The sequence below is a fragment of the Mustela nigripes genome, chromosome 13 (genome assembly GCF_022355385.1).
Source record: "Mustela nigripes isolate SB6536 chromosome 13, MUSNIG.SB6536, whole genome shotgun sequence".
NCBI classification, from domain to species: Eukaryota; Metazoa; Chordata; class Mammalia; order Carnivora; family Mustelidae; genus Mustela; species Mustela nigripes.
The window spans coordinates 43,937,799-43,961,958 of NC_081569.1; the positions used below are offsets into that span (position 1 = coordinate 43,937,799).

The 24,160-nt window shown below is 38.6% G+C and overlaps 1 protein-coding gene across 5 annotated transcripts in view; it reads right to left on the reverse strand.

The window, feature by feature from the left end:
* The window catches only part of CSNK1G1 (casein kinase 1 gamma 1), a 197,060-nt gene that overhangs the window by 129,264 nt on the left and 43,636 nt on the right, over window positions 1–24,160 (reverse strand). The window contains exon 2 of one of the 5 annotated variants that reach the window (XM_059372232.1): window positions 20,340–20,484. The exons of the other annotated variants lie outside the window; for them this stretch is intronic. The gene's annotated coding sequence lies outside the window, so the exon portion shown is untranslated. The remainder of the gene's footprint in view (window positions 1–20,339; window positions 20,485–24,160) is intronic. 5 annotated transcript variants of the gene reach the window in all.

The following is a 24,160-nucleotide window of genomic DNA, read 5'->3' on the forward strand; positions in this document are numbered from 1 at the left end:
AGGAGTCCACATAATTTCTAGGTGTTGAAAAGGAAAAGCACTTATATCTATTCGAAGTGGAATTCTTGGGAGGCGCCTGGGTGGCTCAGTGGGTTAAAGCCTCTGCCTGCGGTTCGGATCATGATCCCAGGGTTCTGGGATTGAGCCGAGCCCCGTATTGGGCTCTCTGCTCGGTTGGGAGCCTGCTTCCCTTCCTCTCTCTGCTTGCCTCTCTGCCTACTTGTGATCTCTGTCAAATAAATAAATAAACTGTTTAAAAACAAACAAACAAACAAACAAAGTGGAATTTTGGGGAAGCCTGGGTGGCTCAGTCCGTTAAGCCTCTGTCTTCATTTCAGGTCATGATCCCACATGGGGCTCCTTGCTCAGGAGGGAGCCTGCTCCTCCCTCTCCCTGTCACTCCCCCTGCTTGTGCTCTTTCTCTCCCTGTCAAATAAATAAAATCTTAAAAAACAAAGAACAACAACAACAACAAAAAAATCACCAAAAAAAACAAAGTGGAGTTCTTAATTCAACCAACAAACATGCATGTAGTGAGTGCGTAAAACTAAGATAGTCACCAGGGATATAATGGTGACATTAACATATATGTAGTTCCTGTGCTCATAGAACTTACAGTTCTAAGAGGTGGCATCACAATCAATCACAGGAATAAAAGAAATACAAAGAAAACAAAGATCTGCTGAAATAAAGACTATGAGGAAGTCAAAAGAGAGAGTTTTAGATAGAGGGAGATTAAAACCATTATTAGTATAAAAAATAAAAAATTATATAAAAACAAAAACAAACAAACAAAAAAAAACCATTATTAGAAGCCACACTTAAACAGTGTCCTCAAGGATGAGAAGGAGACAACCTTATCAAGAGCTAGGAACAGGGACGCCTGGGTGGCTCAGTTGGTTGGACGACTGCCTTTGGCTCAGGTCATGATCCCGGAGTCCCGGGATCGAGCCCCGCCTCCATGGGGAGTCTGCTTCTCCCTCTGACCTTCTCCTCACTCATGCTCTCTCTCACTGTCTCTCTCTCAAATAAATAAATAAAATCTTTAAAAAAAAAAAAAAAAGAGCTAGGAACAGAGTCTCCAGAGAAACGAACAGCCCATAAAAAAAGACTTGGTGGAAGAAGACCAACAAGTTCTCAAGGTGAAGGCACAGTAGGAATCCATCATTCAGGACTTTTATAGATCACTGATACAGCAAGAAGAAGCCATTTAAACATTTAAAGCAGTGGAAGGACATTTATATATGAAGGGATTTAGGGCTTACAAAAGACATTTACATTTATTTTTATTTTATATTTAAACTTAAATCAGTTAACATGTGCTGCATTATTAGTTTCAGGGGTGGAATTTAGTGATTCATCAGTTGCACAGAATACCCAGTGCTCATTCCATCAAGTGCCCTCCTTAATGCCCATCACCCAATTACCCACCTCCCCTCCAGCAACTCTCAGATTCCTATAGTTAACAGTCTCTTATGGTTTGTCTCCCTTTGTTTTCATCTTATTTTATATTTCCTTCCCTTCCCCTATATTCATATGTTTTGGTTCTTAAATTCTACCTACGAGTGAAATTATACAGTATTTGTCTTTCTCTGGCTAACCTATTTCACTTAGCATAATACCATCTAGTTCCACCCACGTCATTGCAAATGACAAGATTTTTGATGGCTGAATAATATTCCTGTGTGTGTGTGTGTGTGTGTAGAAGAATATGTATATACACCCACATCTTCTTTATCCATTCATCTGTTGATGGACATCTGAGCTCTACATATTTTGGCGACTGTGGACATTGCTGCTTATAAACAGTGGCGTGTATGTGCCCTTTCAAATCACTGTTTGCATCCTTTGGATAAATAGCTAGCAGTACAACTGCTAGGTGGTAGGGTAATTCTATTTTTAACTTTTTGAGGAATTTCATACTCTTTTCCAGAACAGCTGCACCAGTCTGCACTCCCACCTACAGTGTAAGAGGGTTCCCCTTTCTCCACATCCTCACCAACATCTGTTGTTTTGTGACTTGTTAACTTTAGCCATTCTCACCGATGGTGGTTTTGATTTGTATCTGCCAAGTGATATTTACATTTTTAAAATGATTAACTTTGGGTGCTATGTGATCTCTTCAGTGAAATGAACTTAGACTTACCTGCCCTGATAAAAGCCAATTATTCCTTGCCATAGATGAGGAAACTGAAGCTCAGAGGGTTATATTCACTAACTAGGTCACAGTCAAACCCAGCCGGTTTGACTCTCTCATCTGCCGCATGTACCAAAAAACCCTGCACTCACTTACTCACCCATTCAGCCCCACTGAATCGAAAGTACACTGGCTTCACAACTGTCCTCCTGAAACAATAAAAAAATAAAAGTGTGTGGTGTTTTTTATATGTGTCCACAATTTTTTTTTTTAAACTAGGAAGCCAGCCTAATTCTTCCTCCCTTGAATAACTTAAAATTCCTTCTATTTCCCACACCGATGCTCTTCATCACTTGGAACACTATATTTATGGCCCCTTTTTGTGGGAATTTCTCCCTGGGATCTCATTTGCATTTTTAAATTGAAGCTTTATTGAGATATAATTTATATACCATATAACTCATCTAAAGCACATTTCTGTTTTAAAAATAATTTGGAGGGGGTGTGCCTGGGTGTCTCAGTGAGTGAAGCCTCCGCTTTCAGCTCAGGTCATGGTCTCAGGGTCCTGGGATGGAGCCCCGCATCAGGCTCTCTGCTCAGCAGGGAGCCTACTTCCTCCTCTCTCTCTGACTGCCTCTATGCCTACTTGTGAACTCTCTTGTTTCAAATTTTTTAAATTAAATAAATAAATAAACAAATAAAATAAAATTGGGGGGCGCCTGGCTGGCTCAGTTGGTGGAATATGCAACTCTTGATCTCAGGTTTGTGAGTTCAAGCCCCATGTTGGGTGTAGGGACTACTAAAAATAAAATCTTTAAAACTAATAATTAATAAATAAAACAAAATAAATTTTGAACTTGGGAGATATCAAATTTAGCCCACAATTAGTACAACTGACTTTTCTTGAGCTCAGTCACCTGGGAAATACTTAGAGCTTCCTTAGTTGGCTCATTCATTTCACCAACCTAACAGGAATGGTAAGGGACCTAGGCCTAAAGGAACTATCCTGCCATATACTGAGAAAAGGAGACTGTACCTCCTGCTTTTGGCTTCATCTCTAAATCTTGTTCATAATAAATTTGGTAAGGACTGTGAAAAGTAAAAGCAGTTATATCTATTTAAAGCGGAATTCTTGGGATGCCTAGGTGTCTCAGTCAGTTAAGCGTCCGCCTTCAGCTCAGGTCATAATCCCAGAGTGCTGGGATCAAGCTCCACATTGGGCTCCCTGCTCAGCAGGGAGTCTGCTTCTCCCTCTGCCCCTCCTCGTGCTCTCTTGCTCTCTCTCAAATAAATAAATAATATCTTAAAAAAGAAATTTGGTAAGGACTTCTTCATATAGAAGCCAACTGTGATATTGAAAGGTTTAATCAGAGAGGAGCAAAAATATGCATTTATATAAATATTTTTATAAATATTATAAATAAATTATATATAGTTTATCACTTCGCTGTTGTGGCCTCAAAATACATGTACCTAACCTTCTCTTTCCTATGACATATTAGTATGGCTTTTCAAACTTTATATGGTTCTGACAATAATGCATGGTCCTTCTGGAAAGAATAGTTACAACTGAATTACTTTCAATCTGGTTCAAAGTATATTATTCCTGAAAGGCATTCCTTGAAACCTGCAGCATAAATTAGGCATTATCTCTGTTTTCATCACCCTGATAAAAATTTTCTTCACTACTTTTGTCTTCTTACTGTTGTTATTGTTGTTAATTCATTATACTCTATTCTTTCAGTAAGGTTTAATGGGTATAAACCTATAGTTATAACATCTTCTTTCCTGGAGAACTATTTACTTTGAATGAAAGGTTTAACTATTTACTTTGAATGAATCTTCAAATTTACTGTGAAGCTGGATAAAATCTGGATTTATCCAGATTGTCATCCATTAGGACTCTGAGCTGCCTGACTTCTTGTTACTTCATAAACTTTATCACATTATATATATACTTCTCAAATTATATATACTTTTCTCAAATTTTATGTATATATAATACTTCTCAAAACTACATATAATTTTCTTTTTTTAATATTTTATTTATTTATTTGACAGAGAGAGATCACAAGTAGGCAGAGCAGCAGGCAGAGAGAGAGGGGGAAGCAGGCTCCCTGGGATCATGACCTGAGCTGAAGGCAGAGGCTTTAACCCACTAGCCACCCAAGCTCCCCTCAAATTATATATAATTTTCAAGTATTACTAAAATGTATCTAATCTCTAAGGATAAAAATGTGACATCTGATAATATTCAAAAGAAATATACCACCTTTTTTTCCCCAAATACATTTTGAGTAAGCATTTTTAGAAAAAACTGGCGTGATTACTTGAAGAAAGCAGTACGTATTTGGATGTTAAATTATTGGAAGTTTTTCTCAAAGTTATCTTAATTTCTCATGCTAATCTTCTTTTATTTAAGTTACAGACATAAAATGTAACACCCTTCCCTAGAATGAATTAAAATCATAAAAGGATAATACTCCTAGTCTAAAAGGTTTAAAATAGAACAAAACTGAATGATGGCCTAAGCACACCAAGGCTTTTTATCATTTTCAAGATGATTCCATTAAAAAGGCATGCATCAAGAAACAAACTCACTGATGCAAAGGCTGCAATGCTCAGAAGAACCAGATATCAAACATAAGGACTCATGACCATTTCAAAGGCATATGGTGGTAAAGTGAAGAGCGGGCATCCCATCTAAAGCACAGCTATGTCTCAGTCCCTGTTGACGTCTACCATGTAAGAATACAGACCCAAGGGGCGCCTGGGTGGCTCAGTGGGTTAAGCCGCTGCCTTCGGCTCAGGTCATGATCTCAGGGTCCTGGGATCGAGTCCCACATCGGGCTCTTTGCTCAGCAGGAAGCCTGCTTCCTCCTCTCTCTCTCTCTCTGCCTGCCTTTCTGCCTACTTGTGATCTCTCTCTGTCAAATAAATAAATAAAATCTTTAAAAAAAAGAATACAGATCCAATGCTGCCAGCACTGATTTTTCAGGAGTTGTTATTGGTCACTGAAATATCAATAAAATCTCCCCAATTTCAGAGGCGTGTGGGGGAGCTCAGTTGATAAAGCATCTGACTTCAGTTCAGGTCATGATTTCAGGGTCCTGGGATCAAGCTCCCCACCCCCACCCCCATGGAGCTCCCGCATCCAGTCCCGTGCTCACCCCTCAGGCTCCCTGTTTAGCAGGGAGTCTGCTTGTTCCTTTCCTTCTGCCCCTCCCACCACCCCTGCTCCCTTTCAAATATATAAATAAAATCTTTAATATCTCCCTATTTTTATATGTTGGCAATTAATTTTTAAAAATTTTAAATATCCAAAACACCCATTTGCAACCTCTCGTCTAAAGCTGTTCAAGTGAAATACAGCTTTGAAAGTCTTTAGCATAAATAATCTATGTTGCCAAAAACAAGGATGGGTACTCAAAGAAGAAAAGTATCCTGTTTAAACTAAAAAGTACCTATTCACTCTAGCAAAAAAAAAAAAAAAAAAATCTTATGAAAAGTGGAAGTCTGACATAATGGTAACACTTTCTACCAAATAGTTCAGAATATCATGGCTAGTGCTATTGACTAGATCGATTTAATTCATTTGTTTCTTATTCAAGGGAATATTTACATTTCTTAATTTCACATCCAAATGAGAACAATTTCGGTATTATTCTCAGAAAATAAGCAGTTTTCAAAACAAAAGTTTATTCCACATTAGATAATGGTATGACATTTATACCATTTATATGATAAACAAATATATTTATATGACAAACAGATGGCGTTATAAAGGGAAAAGGCTATCATATATAAAATTACAAGTCCAGGGCACCTGGGTGGTTAGATGGGTTAAAGCTTCAGCCTTCTGCTCAGGTCATGATACCAAGGTCCTGGGATTGGGCCTCATATCAGGCTCTCTGCTCAGCAGGGAGCCTGTTTCCCTTCCTCTCTCTCCACCTGCCTCTTTGCATGCTTGTGATCTCTGTCTGTCAAATAAATAAATAAAATCTTAAAAAAAAAATTACAAGTCCATGGGCTGATGATGAATGTAGCTGTTTCTGATACTGAGATGGGTTATAGCCACAGACATTGCAAATTTCATTTAAAATCATCTAGTCAAAGACAACACTAATATTGGTAACGTTTTCTTATTAGGAAATGATCATATCATTAAACTTTCCTTGAGCAAGCAAGGCAGCCAAAAGAGGGGAAGGAGGGGACTGGAGTGGTTTTTGTTGTTGTTGTTTTTTAAGATTTTATTTATTTATTTGACAGAGAGAGAGAGAGAGAGAGATCACAATTAGACAGAGAGGCAGGGGGTCGGGGGGGTGGCAGGAAGCAGGCCCTCGCTGAGCAAAGAGTCAGATGCGGGGCTCAATCCCAGGACCCTGAGCCGAAGGCAGAGGCTTAACCCACTTAGCCACCCATTTACTCCATGGGAGACTGGAGTTTTAACAGCTATATACAGAAAGCCTGAATTCGCTTCCTGTATTTCCCATTAACTTATTGATAAGCCACACAAGGCAGTAATAAATCTCACCTCTAATTAGATCTTATGTAACATTTCATTGTATTTGTATACTTAATTACCCTAAATAGTAACTATCTTCTACCTTCTGAAATCCTTATTTTAGAACATGTTTTACTTCTCTCATGGAGCATAAAGGATTATAACAGGAGTGTTCCCATATTCAGCTTTCTCTTTCTCAGTTTCATGTATGAACTAGGTACAATGGAATCTGATTCTTTCTCCTAAAGGCGCTGAGCTACTTTTCATCTTAGGTACTTACCATACTCTTACTTGGTACCTGGAAACAAAGGTTTAAAACTCAGTTAACTCTAAAGTTTAAGTTAGGGCTGCACTTTAATCATAGCAGTCTGAAAGGCATTACACTACTATCTTCTGCTTGCTTTTATCATGAATAAGTCTTCATTTTGCACTGTATTTACTGGGAACTGCAAGGGCTGCTGTTGAAAATCTGACAGCATTATAAATACAAATACTACTCTATTTTTATCTAACTCTTGTCCAGTTACAAACACTATTTCTTAATCAATGGCTAAACACATAGGCAACTTCACCCATCTAATTAGAATGTTTAAAGTTATATTTATCCCCCTCTTCAAAGGGCCATTATCTGTTTATTCTCTCATTTTAGAGCTTACATGATAGTGGAAAAGGAATAGTTTCTTTCTATACTTTTTTTTTAAAGGATTGTATTTATTTATTTGACAGAGAGAGGGAGGGTTGGAGAGAGCGAGAGAGCGTGAGTGGGGGGGTGCAGAGGGAGAAGCAGACTCCCCACTGAGCAGGGAGCCCCAATATGGGGCTCAATCTCAGGACCCCAGGATCACGACCTGATGCTTAACTGACTTGAGCCACCCAGGTGCCACTTTCTATATTCTTAATACAAAGCCACTCTATCTCAGATTTTATTAATCTCTGCATATACTTTACAGGACATACTGAAAAACCTAGGGATAGTTCACATCTGTCACACTGTAGAACAGGGACAACTATACTATCCAAAATTTATTGGGCTTTTATGTGCCAGACACTTTTTAAGTGATTTAAATATATTAATTCATTAAATTTTTCTACAATCCTATGAAACAGTAATATTTTTACCACCATCTTCATTTCACAGATGAGGAAACCAAGTAAAGTACCTAAGATTCATAAACCTAGTAAGAAATGGAGCCAGCACACTTGGCAGCCTGACTCAAGAATTCTTTATAAACACTATACTGATTACCAAAACTTACATGAAGTATATGATTGCCTTAAGACGGCATATTCTTGTAACCTGAGATTAAAATGAACCCCACCCAACTTCTTCAGTGATTAAGATTCATCACTAACTGGGGACACCTATGTAGCTCAGTTGGTTAAGGGTCTGCCTTTGGCTCAGGTCATGGTCCCAGGGTCCTGTGATCAAGCCCCACGATGGGCTCTCTGCTCAGCGGGGAGCCTACTTCTCCCTCTCCCTCTGCTGCTCCCCCTGCTTGTGTTCTCTCACTGTCAAAGAGATAAATAAAATCTTTAAAAAAAAAAAAGGGGGGGGGCGCCTGGGTGGCTCAGTTGGTTGGACGACTGCCTTCAGCTCAGGTCATGATCCTGGAGTCCCGGGATCGAGTCCCGCATCGGGCTCCCAGCTCCATGGGGAGTCTGCTTCTCCCTCTGACCTTCTCCTCGCTCATGCTCTCTCTCACTGTCTTTCTCTCAAATAAATAAATAAAATCTTTAAAAAAAAAAAAAAGGTTCATCACTGACTGGCACAACAGATACAAAAGATTATCACAAGAAAATGTATTCTTTTAGGAAATATGAGTACATCTTCACGTATATTCAAGTTTTCTCAAGAAGATGCTACTGGCCTAATATGTAAGGTACAATTTATTATTATACAGTCCAATGCTCTATAACATGTTAGGTAGGGCACATTTTGAATTTATAAAAGTATCTTAACCATAAGAACTTGATTAATACAAAATTTAGTACAGAATAGTTTTTGTCCTTTCAGTTTTTGTGATATCTGGAACAATTGATACTTTTTCCTATGATCTTTCTCTATAACTAAGCTACAGTAAAAGAAAAGTATTTATTTTAAGGAGAATGGAAAAGCATGAGTTCAAGTGGTCTTTCAATGATATTTTACCTTCACTGGGATATGGCTATAGTTACATTATATAACTCAGATGCAGCATAGCAAGCTTCTATTTGAATTCTACAAATATACATGACCAGCAATAAACTTCCCCTTTCATTATTTTCAGTAAAGCTAACTGAATTTCTTGATTAGCAGAGGTCAGTGTGAGGAGTTAAGACTAAGAGACAATTCACAATCTTGACAACTATTAGTACTAAATAATTCTCATATTATACTGGATTATCTCAGAGCAAGAAAAACTATAGTACTAGAATCATAAAAGACTTTATCTAACCATTTCTATGAAAAATTAATTAAAGTTGGAAGAATTAGGGACACCTAGATGGCTCAGTCGGTTAAGGGTTAAGTGTCAGCCTTTTGCTCAGGTTGCTCTTTCTCTCTCTCTCCCTCCCTCCTGCATGCACTCTTTCTCTCAAATAAATAAAATTTTAAAAAATAAATAAAATTAGGAAAAATTAGATTCATGACTACCCTAAGATTTGAAAGAGAGTGTGCATGTGCATGAATACACACACACACACACACACACACAGACACAGATTGGGGAGGGACAGAGGAGAGAGGGAGAGAGAAATCCTAAAAGCAGACTCCCCGCTGAGCACAGAGCCCAACTTGGGGCTGGATTCCAGGACCCTGAAGTCATGACCTAGGCTGAAATCAAGAGTCAGAAGCTCAACCAATTAAGCCATCCAGGCAGGCACCCCTTGAATACTTTTTTTTTCTTTTTAAAGATTTTATCCATTTATTTGACACAAAGAGAGAGAGAGATCACAAGTAGGCAGGGGGGGGGGGGGGAAGCAGGCGCCCCGCCGAGCAGAGAGCTCGATGTGGGGCTAGATCCCTGGACCCTGAGATCATGACCTGAGCCAAAGGCAGAGGCTTAACCCACTGAGCCATCCAGGCGCCCCTCTTTAAATAAAGCTTTCTGAAACCTCAAAATTTCAACTACCTTTCACTACCACAAACTTTAGGGTTTATTTCACAGTTCTGAATTTTTCTAGTATTAAGGATATCTGGGGGCACCTGGCTGGCTCAGTGGGTTAAGCCGTTGCCATCGGCTCGGGTCGTGATCTCAGGGTCCTGGGATCGAGCCCCACATCGGGCTGTCTGCTTAGCAGGGAGCCTGCTCCCCCCCCCCCCGGCCTACTTGTGATCTCTCTCTCTGTCAAATAAATAAATAAGATCTTAAAAAAAAAAAAAAGAATATCTGTTGAGTGCCTGTTGCAGACTAGGTACCATATGAGACACTTCACATGGGTTATCTGACCCATGGGAGAAGTAAAGTTTAAAGACATTAAGTAATTTGCCAAATATTACCACAGCTAAGAAATGGCAGAAAGATAACTCAAATTCAGACATGCCTAATTCCAAAACTGTTTCCCATCATGTTATGTGCCATCCTATCACATCACACTTTACCTCATTCAACATGAATAAAAACATCTGTACCTTAGTTTTCAGTTAGTTTTACTGTTCCTTTCTAAAGATTTATTCATTTTAGGGGGCGGGGGGAGGCAGAGGGAGAGGGAGTCCCAGGCAGACTCTGCACTGAGCATGGAGTCTGATGGGGGCTCAATCCCAAGACCTTGAGATCAGATCTGAGCCAAAAGCCAATGGTAGGATGCTCAGCTGAGTGCACCACCCAGGTGCCCCAGTTTTCCTGGGTTTTAAGCTACAGTTTATAAAAATATTACATAAATACTTAATGTCATAAGAAAATTGTACTTTTTAAAGCTATGTAAAAATTGGGATGCCTGGGTGGCTCACTCAGTTGAGCCACCAGCTCTTGATTCTGACTCAGGTCATGAGATCCAGCCCTCTGTAGGAATCTGAGCTCAGCAGAGAGTCTGCTTTGGGATTCTCTCCCTCTGACCCTTCTCCCCGACTCTCTCTCTAAAATAAATAAATCTTTTAAAAAACAAAGTTATGTAAACATTATCAACCAATGACTATTGACTTACAGCAAAAGCAGTTCTTCTGATAAACATAATTTATACTGATAATATAAACATAATATAAACATAATTTATACTGATTTATCAACTTTTCAGATTTCCTATTATAGGACTGGGAAATTCATCCTTATCTTCAGAGATTATACACTCTCTGTATATTTATTTACACTCTCTGTATATTATTACACTCTCTGTATATTATACACTCTCTGTATATGTATTTAAACATGAGCTAAACTACCTGGGAATAAAGAAATTCTAGCGTGTACATCTCAGGAGTAAAACACAGGAGTACTATTTTCTAAGACCATCCCATTCAAGGACCTAGAAAGAGGCAGTTTTAATTTAAAACTAAGGCAATGATACCAACAAAGCATGAACTACAGAAATCTTTTATCTATGTTAACAGATAATAGTATTAAAATTATCCTTACCGAAAAGTTCACTCCTAGAATTACCTGTTTTTCTCTAATTTAGGGTAAGATCACACTATTATTTTCATCACCGGTTTCCCTTATGATATTTCCAGAAGACTTAATATAAAGATTCAGATTATTGGCTTATTTTTATACTACAATAATCTACAAAGAAAATGAATATTTGTTTCAATACTCAGAACACATCCTGTGTGAGAACAGTAAACCAACACAGACTAATAGAAAAATATATATATCTTTCAGTAATGTGGTGAAAACGTTTTCTTTTCTACCACACTATAAAATCTTTTTTAAGCTAAGTTATGCTAAAAAAACCCAAAAACACAGTAACTGTCATTGAGCAGATGGTTTTTCTTCTCTCCTGAAGGAAAAATAAATAAATCTGTCACGATGAAGCCAGTATTGAAAAGCTGCAAACACCTCCCACTGGCATACAGAGTGACAAAGATCCTGAATCATCATTTTTATTACAATTTTTTAAAAAAAAATTTAAATAAGTCTTTGATAACGGCAATGTGGTAATACAGGAACAGTCAGCATAAAACGTTACAGGACACCAAGAAGCAGCCTTGATGACAACCCAAATAGTTATTGGATTGATTTTTCCATTGATTGCCTCATCCCTATCTAACTACCAAAGAACTACTGTGTTTCTTTCATTAATATTTCCTTTTGATTGAGGATTTGGATTTTTAAGCTTTAATGTAACTTTTCACCTAATTACTACTTTTTAAAAAACACCCTATCACAAGCTTAATAGTAGAGTCCCTGCAATATTGACAGGAAAAATCAGAATTTCAAATGTTTTGTTGATCAAGGAAATACTAGATTGTTATACAAACATCTGATTTGAGTTCCCCCAGTAGAGAGTCAACTTACTCCTGCTGTTTCCTGTCTTGTTTTAGTTACTTCATTCAAAAGCTTAAGGATAAGAACAAAATAAAGCCTACTTAAAACCTGCCTGTAAGCTTCTTCAATGTAGAAGCAAATCTTTGTTTTCACTGTACTTCCAGTGCCAACACTAGGCTTAAGACAAAATAGTTGCTCAATAAATTTATGAGGCACAAATGAGTGATATTATCCTTAATTATACATCTATTTATCACTATGATATAGACTGTGGCTATCATTACCTGTCTGCTTACTAAACTGTGGAGCTCTATGGAACCAGGTACTGCTGTCTTAGCTGCCTACAGTGTCAAGCAGCTTCTGCTGTACAAAATACAGCAGAGTAAATATATGTTTAACTAAGTGACTGTTTTTAATGAATTGAAATTTACTTGACAGGTACCCTCAATTTACTAAATCCTAGCCCTGCATTTCACTTATTCTAATTACAAAAAAATTAAGAAACAGCAAAACCACAATATACACAAAATCTATAATCCATCCTCTACACACTTTCTTTTTTCTTTCTTGTTTTAAAGCCAGAAGGTCTACTATAATTAGTACAAATTCGACATGCACTCAATACTTACATGTCACTAAATATGCTCAGAATTCCTACAGAGTAAAAGATTTATAATATTCACCATTTCCATCATCAGAGGAAGATCCCATTCTATTCCCTATAATATCAGGGATATCAGCAGTATATTTTTAAATGATTAAAAAAAAAAATCATCAGGGGTTCCTGGGTGGCTCAGTCGGTTAAGCGACTGCCTTCGGCTCAGGTAATGATCTCACAGTCCTGGAATCAGGCTCCCTGCTCAGTGGGGAGCATGCTTCCCCCTCTTCCTCTGCCTCCCTCCCTGCTTGTGCTCTCTCTCTTAAATGAATAAATAAAAATCTTAAAAAGAAAAGCAAATTAGTTCTTCCAAATTACTATAAGCCTCTTCCACGCAAAACCCCTTTTCTTCTTTATGATGTCCCACAATAACTTATGCATAGTAATTGTTCAAAATAAAGTAAGTTTTAGAAAATTTTGAAGTTCTTTGTAATCTTCAATTAAACTGAATTTAATCATGTTGCCTAAATCCAGGCATCCTAGGATGTTTATTTTAATGAATTGAATTTTTAAAAGTCTGTGTTGTAAGAGCTTTAAAAGAAATAAAAGAAATTATAAGAACACTAAGAGCTTCATAATTTACACAATGTAGATATTCAAATAGCTAAAAAAATAAATCAATAATTGGGTTAATTCCCTCCTTTTAGTCCCTTCTCCCATCACAAAGCAGGTCATCCCCATAACACAGAAAAGAAAAACAAAAATTAGTTTGATAATTTATTTCCCAAGGGAAAACGGCTAGTGAAAAGTAAAATTCCGGGGCGCCTGGGTGGCTCAGTGGGTTAAAGCCTCTGCATTCGGCTCAGGTCATGATTCCAGGGTCCTGGGATCGAGTCCCACATCAGGCTGTCTGCTACGCGGGGAACCTGCTTCCTCTTCTCTCTCTCTCTGCCTGCCTCTCTGCCTACTTGTGATCTCTGTCTGTCAAATAAATAAATAAAATCTTTTAAAAAAGAGAAAAAGAAAAGTAAAATTCCAGAGCTGGTTTGAATTTGTGATCTATGCCACTCTCAGTTTGAACATCTTTTTTCTGACTATTGGATAATTAATTAAAATAACTATGTCCCTCACTCAGTTACTAGTAAATTAAATCAAGAAGAGTGCTTATAGGGGCTCCAGGGTGGCTCAGTTGGTTAAGTGACTGCCTTCCGCTCAGGTCATGATCCTGGAGTTCCAGGATCGAGTGAGTCCTGCATCAGGCTCTGTGGGAGTCTGCTTCTTCCTCTGACCCTCTCCCTTCTCATGCTCTCTCTCTCTCACTCAAATAAATAAAATCTTAAAAAAAAATAGAATAGCACTTAAAATGTACATAGAGGGAATACAGTCAATAATATTGCAATAACTTTGCATGGTACAGATGGTAACTAGACTTACTGTGGGGATCACTTCATAATGTATAAAAATATCAAATCACTATGATGTATATCTGAAACTAATAATATATTGTATATCAATCATATTTCAATTAAAAAATAAGAATGTTTAGGGGCGCTGGGATGGCATAGTCAGTTAAGTGTCAGACTCAGTTGTGAGATCCAACCCTATGTCAGGGTTTGTGCTCAGTGGGGAGTCTGCTTGAGAGTCTCTCTCCCTTTCCCTCTGCCCTTCCCACTCATTCTGTCTAACAATCTTCAAGAAAATAAAACAATGCTTACAAGTCACAATTGTAACTTAAAACTTCTTGTTACATTCATGGTTTAAAATAGGCAAAATTATTAATAAGTTTTATTGACATAAATACTGCTTTGACTTCTACGCTTTTGAGGGCAAGAGCTAATGCTCTTCAGTTCTTCCTTTACAAAAATTTTCACAAGGAATTATACTGCGTAGTTTTTTCTGGGTTTTAGGAAAAGATTGCTCAAATCCTCCTTATGGCCAGTGTCAAAGTGAATGAAGAAGCTGGTTAGGATATGTGTTGCAGTCTGTACTTAGAACAAAAAGAATTAGATGCAGATGGTACTTGAACAGGAAGGCTGGTTCAATGGTGATATAAGCCACCATGTTTTCCTTCTTAGTTCTGTACCTTTAACTAGACAGCCATAAATATCTTTAGAAGATAACAGACAAAAGAGATTAAAATTTTCTCTTCAGTTTTAGTTGAAAGACTTTCAGAATGGTTAGTAAATAGGAAAAATACTACAGAAACAGAACGACCACAACTATCCTCTTCTTTTCTGAGTATGAAAAAAGTGTTTAAAGAAGGTTAAAGCTACACAATCTTGGACTTAAAAAGATATTTCTATATAAAACTCTACCGAATAGCTGACCATTACATACTGCCTGTAGTGCATATACTTTGATACATTTAAAAAATTTCAAGATAAAAATAATAAAGATGCATCAAACTAGAAACCATCTACCCAAATGAAAATATAACTTTTATTTATTTATTATTATTTTTTAAAGATTTTATTTATTTATTTGGGAGATCACAAGTAGGCAGAGAGGCAGGCAGAGAGAGACGAAGAGACGCATGCTCCCTGCTGACTGGAGAGCCTGATGCAGGGCTCGATTCCAGGACTCTGGGATAATGATCTGAGCCGAAAGCAGAGGCTTTAACCCACTGAGCCACCCAGGCGCCACTTGAATTTTTTTTAATAATAGTCAAACTAGGGGCTCCTGGGTGGCTCAGTCAGATGGGTGTCTGCAATCGGCTCAGGACATGGTCCCAGGGTCCTGGGATCGAGTCCCACATCAGGCTCCCTGCTCAGTGGGGAGCCTGCTTCTCTTTCTGCCCCTTACCCTGCTCATGCTCTCTCTCTCTCCTGCTTCCAAATTAAAAAAAAAAAAAAAAAAAAAATCTTAAAAAAAAAAAGTCATTCGGGGCGCCTGGGTGGCTCAGTGGGTTAAGCCGCTGCCTTCGGCTCAGGTCATGATCCCAGGGTCCTGGGATCGAGTCCCACATCGGGCTCTCTGTTCAGCGGGGAGCCTGCTTCCCTCTCTCTCTCTCTCTGCCTGCTTCTCTGTCTACTTGTGATCTCTCTCTGTAAAATAAATAAATAAAATCTTAAAAAAGTCATTCTAATGAGTATGAAGTGATATCTCTTTCTAGTTCTGATTTGTATTTCCCTAAAGACTAACAATTTTGAGTATCTTTTCAAGTGTTTACAAGTGTTTATTTGTATATCTTCACTGGAGAAATATCTACTTAAGTTCTATACCCATTTTTTTTTTTAAGATTTTTTTTTTGACAGTGAGAGAGAGAGAGATTGCAAATGGGGAGTATTAGAGGGAGAGAGAAGCAGGCTCCCCATGGAGCAGGGAGCCTGATGTGGGGCTCGATCCCAGGATCCTAGGATCATTACCTGAGCTGAAGGCAGATGCTTAACTGAGCCACCCAGGTGGCTTGAACTGTGAACCCAGGTGCCATTCTTGAACTGTTTTTTGTTGTCATTGAGTTTTAGGCATCATGTAAACATTCTGTTATTAATCCCTTAGCAGAAAATACTTGCAAGTATGTTTTCCATTTTGTAGTTCTTTTTTTCACTTTCTTGATAGTATCCACGACACACAAAGCCCTAAATCTATAAGTTGCTTTGAAGGCTAACTAACCTTTATCTCCACTTTGCACTTGCACTGCTATTAAAATCAGACCTGTTGGGGCACCTGGGTGGCTTAGTGTGTTAAGACTCTGCCTTCAGCTCAAGTCATGATCCCAGGGTCCTGGGATCGAGTCCCGCATCGGGCTCTCTGCTCGGCAGGGAGCCTGCTTTCTTCTCTCTCTCTACCTGCCTCTCTGCCTACTTGTGATCTCTCTGTGTCAAATAAATAAATAAATTCTTTAAAAAAATTTTTTTTAATTAAAAAAAAATCAGACCTGATAATTCAGATTAAGCCTTCAGGTATCTAAAACATAAAGCTGAATGAAGACTAAAAGGCTGAAATATCAATAGCAGATGATCATTTTATGTCAGAAAAATTCTGATATCGTTTCTTAGTTTTAAAAGAACAGGATGAAGGGGGGCGCCTGGGTGGCTCAGTGGGTTAAAGCCTCTGCCTTCAGCTCAGGTCATGATTCCAGGGTCCTGGGATCAAGCCCCGAATCGGGCTCTCTGCTCAGCAGGGAGCTTGCTTCCCTTCCTCTCTCCTCTGCCTGTCTCTCTGCCTACTTGTGATCCCTGTCAAATAAATAAATAAAACCTTAAAAATAAAAAAAAACCAACAGGATGAGGGGTGCCCTCAGTGGTTAAACTAATCTCTTATTTCAGCCCAGGTCATGACCTCAGAGTTGTGAGATTGAGCCCTGCACTGGGCTCTGCACTCAGCAGGATGTCTGCTTGAGAGTCTCTCTCTCCCTTTCCCTCTGCTCCTCCCCCCGCTCACACCTGTGCTCTCTCTCTCTCAAATAAGTAAATCTTTAAAAAAAGAGAGAGAGAGAGAGAGAAAAGAACTGGATGAATTGGGGAGCCTGGTTGGCTCAGTCTATTGGGCCTCTCTGCCCTTTGATTTTAGCTCAGGTCTTGTTCTCAGGCTGGTGAGTTCAGGCCCAACATTGAGCTCGAGGCTGGGTATGGAGCCTACTTAAAACAAAAAACAGGGGCACCTGGGTGGCTCAGTGGATTAAGCCGCTGCCTTCGGCTGGGGGAGCCTGCTTCTCTCTCTCTCTCTCTCTCTGCCTGACTCTCTGCCTACTTGTGATCTCTCTGTCAAATAAATAAATAAAATCTTTTTAAAGAAACAAACAAAAACAAAAACAAAACAACAAAAAAATACAAGTAAGAGGACAGGATGAAAGAAGACAGTTTCATTAAGTGAGACTGCTGGCTCTAATCACCTTTTGCTAATTCACAGATATCCTCCAGACACCACTCTCCATGAGCTGTGCTACAGCTCATATAATCTCGTTTACATTTAGAGTCAAAACATGTTACTACACAGAAGGATACTTTGATCAAATACAATTTCACTATTTATAATTCATATTTATAATTCATCAGATAGCACTATGCAAAATAAATATGGATCAATCTCAAACACACTTACTAGGTCCCTACTTTTTATTTTGAGTATTTTCTTTGAATCCCTTATTGCCATAAAAGAGCAGTTCTCAGTTGTGGCTGCATAGCAGTCACTAATGAAACAAGGAACCACACCCCCCTTAATATCCTGATTTAATAAGATAAAGATGGGTAGGACACTATAACTTTTTAAATATGCAGCTAGATTGAGATCCATTATGCTACCATAATATTTGTTATCAACATTTCTCTAACATTGATAACAAACAGCAGTTAAAAATTTCATGCATTTGCTGTTCTTTATAAAATCAAAAATTTGGGGGCACGCCTGGCTAGCTCAGTCCATGGAGCATGCAACTCTTGATCTCAGGATTGTGAATTTGAGCCGCACATTGGGTGCAGAAATTACTTAAAAACAAGAAAATCTTTAAAAAAAAAAAAAAAGCAAACAAATATTTCTAGCCCTAAGAAAATATATATTATCTTTCTTGAAAGATTTTATTCATTTATTAATGACAGGGTGGGAGAGCAAGAGAAAGCACAAGCAGGGGGAGCAGCAGAGGAAGAGAGAGAAGCAGGCTCCCTACTGAGCAGGGAGTATGATGCGGGGCTCGATCCTGGGACCCCAGGATCACAACCTAAGCTGAAGGCAGACACCCAACTGGCTGAGCTACCCAGGGCCCCAGTAAATAAAAATCTTTAAAAAATATATACATAAAGGGACGCCTGGGTGGTTCAGTCAGTTAAGCCTCTGTCTTCAGCTCTGGTTGGTGTGTTATTGGGCTCCTTGCTCAGCAGGGAGCCTGCTTCCTTCTCCCTCTGCCTGCCACTCCCCGTGTTTGTGTACTCACTTCTCTCTCTGACAAATAAATAAATAAAATCTTTAAAAAAAATACACACACACACACACACACACACACACACATATAATCTCCTAGTGACCCTGCTTTCGGATTGAACTGATACGATGAATCAAGAAGACCCACTGGCCTCGTTCTTATTTTATCCTTCCTTATTAAATCCATTGCAAGTAGTTCCTCATTTCACCATCTTTATTCCTGTACCCTTTTGTTCCAGTCAAGACATGAAATAGCAGGAAGACAAAAGAAAACTTTCCAAATTCAGGTGACCTTCCAAAGTGTATTTTACCAATATATTTCTAAACATACAACACAGAATTTTAACACTGTGCTACATACAGTATTGGATAAATCTCCATAATCATTATATATATATGTATACATATATATATATATAAAACCTATAATATATAGGTTATATATTAACCTATATTCAATCAAAATATGAATGGAAAAAGCTCATTTATTTATTAATAAGTATTAACTTATGCTTTCTTCTTTTTTTTTATTATTTTTTATTTTTATTTTTTTTTAAAAGATTTTATTTATTTATTTGACAGAGAGAGATCACAAGTAGGCAGAGAGGCAGGCAGAGAGAGATAGGAGGAAACAGGCTCCCTGCTGAGCAGAGAGCCCGATGTGGGACTCGATCCCAGGACCCTGAGATCATGACCTGAGCCAAAGGCAGCGGCTTAACCCACTGAGCCACCCAGGCGCCCAACTTACTGCTTTCTATTACCAGGTATGCGGATATACACTGGATATAAACACAAAATACAGATTTTAATGGCTTTAAGAAATATGACAAGGGCTCTTACAGATATGTGAGAGGTATTCGGCAGTATAAGGAAGTATAGACAAGGAACATCTAATAATTTAGTGGTTAAAAATACTTCAAAGAGTGAGATTTAACTGTGGAGGCAGGGAAACAGGGGTAGGGGGAGACTAAGAGTTCCTGAAAAAGTATACCAAGGGAGAGAAAGGCATTGCAGAGGGGGAAAAAATGTACACACACACACACACACACGAATGGAGCCAAAAGAATGCAGCCTCTAACGCAGCTGTTCTCAAAGCATGGTCCCTCGGTCAGGAGCATCAACATTACCTGGGAATTTGTTATAAATAGAAATTTGAGGGCCCCAGCCCAGATCCATTAAATCAGAAACTCTGGAGGTAGGGGCCAGCAATCTACGCTTTAACAAATTCTCCAGATGACTCTGATACACACTAAAGTTTCAAAACCACTGATGTAATCTGATCAGGGAACTGTAATTATGTTATTAAAATTAAAACAGAGAAAGCTCACAACTGTTGGAGGTCAAATTGCACAAGGCATTGTACACTAACATTAAGACCTGAGAAGCCACTGACAGTTCCCAATCTGTGAGGTTCTTTTCCTCTCTTAATCATTGCCTGCATATGCACTGTCTTCATGCTCTAATGGGATATTTAAGAAACTTGACTATGTGCTATGGTCAAGAGCCACCAAGAGTTAACCACAAATTTTGATACTGCATTTTCATTATTACCGAGTTTTAAGTATTCTTTTTATTTTATTTATTTGACAGAGAGAGAGAGAGAGACATCACAAGCAGGCAGAGAGAGAGAAGGGGAAGCAGGCTCCCCGCCAAACAGAGAGCCTGATGCGGGACTCGATCCCAGGACTCTGAGATCATGACCTGAGCCGAAGGCAGCGGCTTAACCCACTGAGCCATCCAGGCGCCCCAAGTTTTAAGTATTCTTAAACCTCCAACATAACTTCTTCTGGAACCTCAGTTATTTACAAGTGTATTTACAAATTTTCAAATATTTAAAGTTACCTTTCTAGGTGTGCCTCGATGGCTCAGTCAGTTAAGCATCTGCCTTCAGTTCAGGTCATGCTCCCAGGGTCCTGGGATGGAGCCTTGCTTCTCCCTCTCCCTCTGCCTGCTGCTCCCCCTGCTTGTGCTCTCCCTCTGTCTCTGTCTGTGTCAAATAAATAAATAAATAAAATCTTAAAAAAAAAAAAAAAGTTACCTTTCTAAAAACTAAGTCCTAATTTAGCTTGCAGTGAGTGTCATGAGAAAAAATGGTCTGAATGACACACAATCTTTGAAATTTGTTGAGATTTCCAGGGGCATTTTTTTTTTTTTAAGATTTTATTTATTTATTTGTTTGACAGAGAGAGATCACAAGTAGGCAGAGAGAGAGTGGAGGAAGCAGGCTCCCTGCCGAGCAGAGAGTCCTGATGCAGGACTCAATCCCAGGACCCTAAGATCATGACCTGAGCCAAAGGCAGAGGCCTAACCTACTGTGCCACCCAGGTGCCCGGGCACTTTTTAAGGTTAAAAATTTCATTATCTGAAATTCTGGGTTCCACAAAGTACTATATATGCACATAGTAGCAATGCTATGGTACTGATTCTTTAAAATTTGAATACAATGTTCTATACTCACCCAGTAATTCAAGCTTATTCATGGGGTTGTTCAAGTCTTCTATTTCCCTACTAATATTTTTGTTTGGAGTTAAAAACTATTATGATGGTAAATTTGTCCATTTATCCTTGTAATTGTCATTTTTGGTTTATGTATGTTGAACCTTTGTTATATAGTAAAAATAAAGTTAACAACCAGTAACTTCTGGTAAACACAGTCTTTATATAATGTGGCAGAGACTGCTGGTGACTGTACCAAAACTGAATCTTTCCTCTTTCCTCAGTAAGTAAAGTCCAAGTTTACTCTAGGCACCAATATGCTCACCTAAAACACATTTCATAACAGTCTTGCAGTGAAGAGCTAAGTAGGCTTCCATGAACGACATTAAGAGATGGCCTAATAGCTTTCATGGGCTCCATACCCAACCCCCATCCTCCCTTCTACATGGAATCTGTGAGAATTGGTGCCGGAAGCAGCCATCTTGGACCACAAAGTTGACCACAGGCTAAGAGACGGCAGTACAAAAAAACAAAGTATTCTGAGACCTTGATGATAAAATGAAACTTCCATGATCAGCCCTAGAAATGTCAACTTCTAGGCTCTTTCATGTGGGGGAAAAATAAATACCTGCTTTCTTTAAGCCATTGTTAGTTTCTGTGCCTACCTAGCAGCAAAAACGAATTCTCATTTGAAACACTAAAGTAGTACTCCTTTGCCTGAAGTAATTTTATTTTATTAACATAACCACCAATTTCTTTTGGTTACTACTTTGCCAGGTATAACATTTGCATTCCTTTTACCTTCCAACTGCCTCTATCCCAATATTTTAATCTCTTAGAAACTGTATGTTGGGGGCGCCTGCGTGGCTCAGTTGGTTAAGCCATTGTCTTCAGCTCAGGTCATGATCCTGGAGTCCTGGGATCCAATCCTGCATCAGGCTCCCTGCTCAGTGGGGAGTATGCTTCTCTCTCTGACCTCCCCCATCTCATGCTCTCTCTTTCAAATTAAAAAAATACAATCTTCAAAAAAAAAAAAAAAAAAACAACCACAAAAAACCCACATGTTGGTTTTGGCTTATACATATAATCTGACAAACTTTGTCTTTTATGTACAGCATTTGATCCTTTTTTAAAGATTTTATTTATTTATTTCATGGAGACAGACACAGCAAGAGAGGGAACACGAGCAAGGAGAGTAGAAGAGGGAGAAGCAGGTCTCCCACCAAGCAGGGAGCCTGATGCAGGGCTCGATCCCAGGACACCAGAATTATGACCTGAGCTTAAGGCAGAGGCTTAACAACTGACCCACCCAGGCACCCCGCATTTGATCTATTTATATTCATTATGATTAGTGGTTTATTTAGCCTTATTTGTACCATATTAGTTCTACCAGACCTTTGTCCTACCCTCTTGTTCCTTTCTCCTTTTTTTCTACATTATTTGAGGTTCCCCTCTACCATTCCATTTGCCTTCTAGTTCTATTTTTATTCTTTCAGGCGCTGCTCTGGAAACTTTTAAATGTACATATAATTTAAAGTTTAAAGTTATAGGTCTCTTATCCTTCTCTCATCTATCTACATGTAGAATTTTGATTAGATGTTTATTTTTTTTATTGCTCCTATAACAAATTACCACAAACTCAGTGGCCTAGAACAACAGTTTTGGAGGTAAGAAGTACAAATTGGGTCTCACCAGGCTAAACTCAAGGTGTTGACAGGGCTACTATGTTCCTGGTAGAGGTTCTAAGGAAGAATCTGTTGTCTTTTTCAACCCCTAGAGACCACCTATATTCCTTGGCTCATAGCTCCTTCTTCTACTTTTCAGAGCAAAGGATGTAGTATCTTCAAATCTCTCTCTGGCTCTCCTGCCTACTGTTTTTCCTTATAAGGACTGCTGTGATTACAATGGACTCACTGGATAATCCAGGATAATCTCCCCATCTAAAAATCCTTAATTTAATCATATTTGCCAGTCCCTTCTGCCATTGAAGGTAACATATGCATAGGTTCTAGGGGTTAGGATATGAATATCTTTGAGGGCCTATTATTCTGTTTACCATAAATGTACATCAGACTTTTTCAATTCTTCTTCCATGTCTTCACCTTATTGATATTTTCTCGCTTTTATCTCCCTGTATAACATTCCTAATCAATTCTTCAAATCTCTCTTCTACCTCACTAATTCTCTTTTCAATCCAATATGCTGTTAAACCCGTCCTTGAATTTTTCATTTTAATTATTATATATATTTTTGTTTCTGGATTCTAATTATTTTGGACAATCCTTTGTTCCTGAGTCTTAATTTCAATTCTTCCATTTGTTTCTTCAGATACATTAAGCACATTTATTTTTATAAATGCCTAGTAATGACACTATTTGAAGTTTCTGTGGGTCTGATTTAGGTGTTTTGTTTTGCTCTTGGTGAATTATCTCCTCATGTGCTTTGTGTAAGGGAGTTCACACTCTCTGGAATGTTATATTTGGTGATTCTTGGAAACCTTTGAGAACATACTCCTCCAGAAAGAATTTTGATTCATTTCTATCTTTGCCTGGGCATAACACCAAGCTGTAATCACTCAAAATGAGTCTCAGTTCAGAGATTTTTTTTTTTTTTTTTGAAGTTACACAGGTAGTGGGGTTCCAAACCTCTATGAGGGCAGGTGTCTAATTATAAACATTCAGGGAAAACTTTTTTCTCCCTCTATTTATAGCCATAGCTAAGAAGGATAAGTTTCCTCTCTTTGCTAGGGTGATTTTTTTCCTGCTTCTCCCTTTTAAAGTGGGTATATAGCTTTTTGTGGATTCTCATTTTAGGAAGGTGGATCTCTGGCCTGACTTCCTATAAGGCATGGCTTCTATTCTTTGTCTCCTGAGTCCCATGCATATCTCTTTTCTTTTTTTTTTAAAGATTTTATTTATTTATTTGACAGACAGAGATCACAAGTAGGCAGAGAGGCAGGCAGAGGAGTGGGGCAGAAGCAGGCCACTCGCGAGCAGAGAGCCCGATACAGGGCTTGATTCCAGGACCCTGGGATCATGACCTGAGCCGAAGGCAGAGGCTTTAACCCACTGAGCCACCCAGGTGCCCCCCGCCATTCGTGCCTCTTAAAAACTGAAAGTGTAAGTCACGTGGAACAAGTAGATGACTTCAGGGCAGCAGTCATCAAATGCTTCTATACTTCTTTGAATTGGGGCTCTCTTGTGTTTTGATTTGTTTCATTTTTTAAT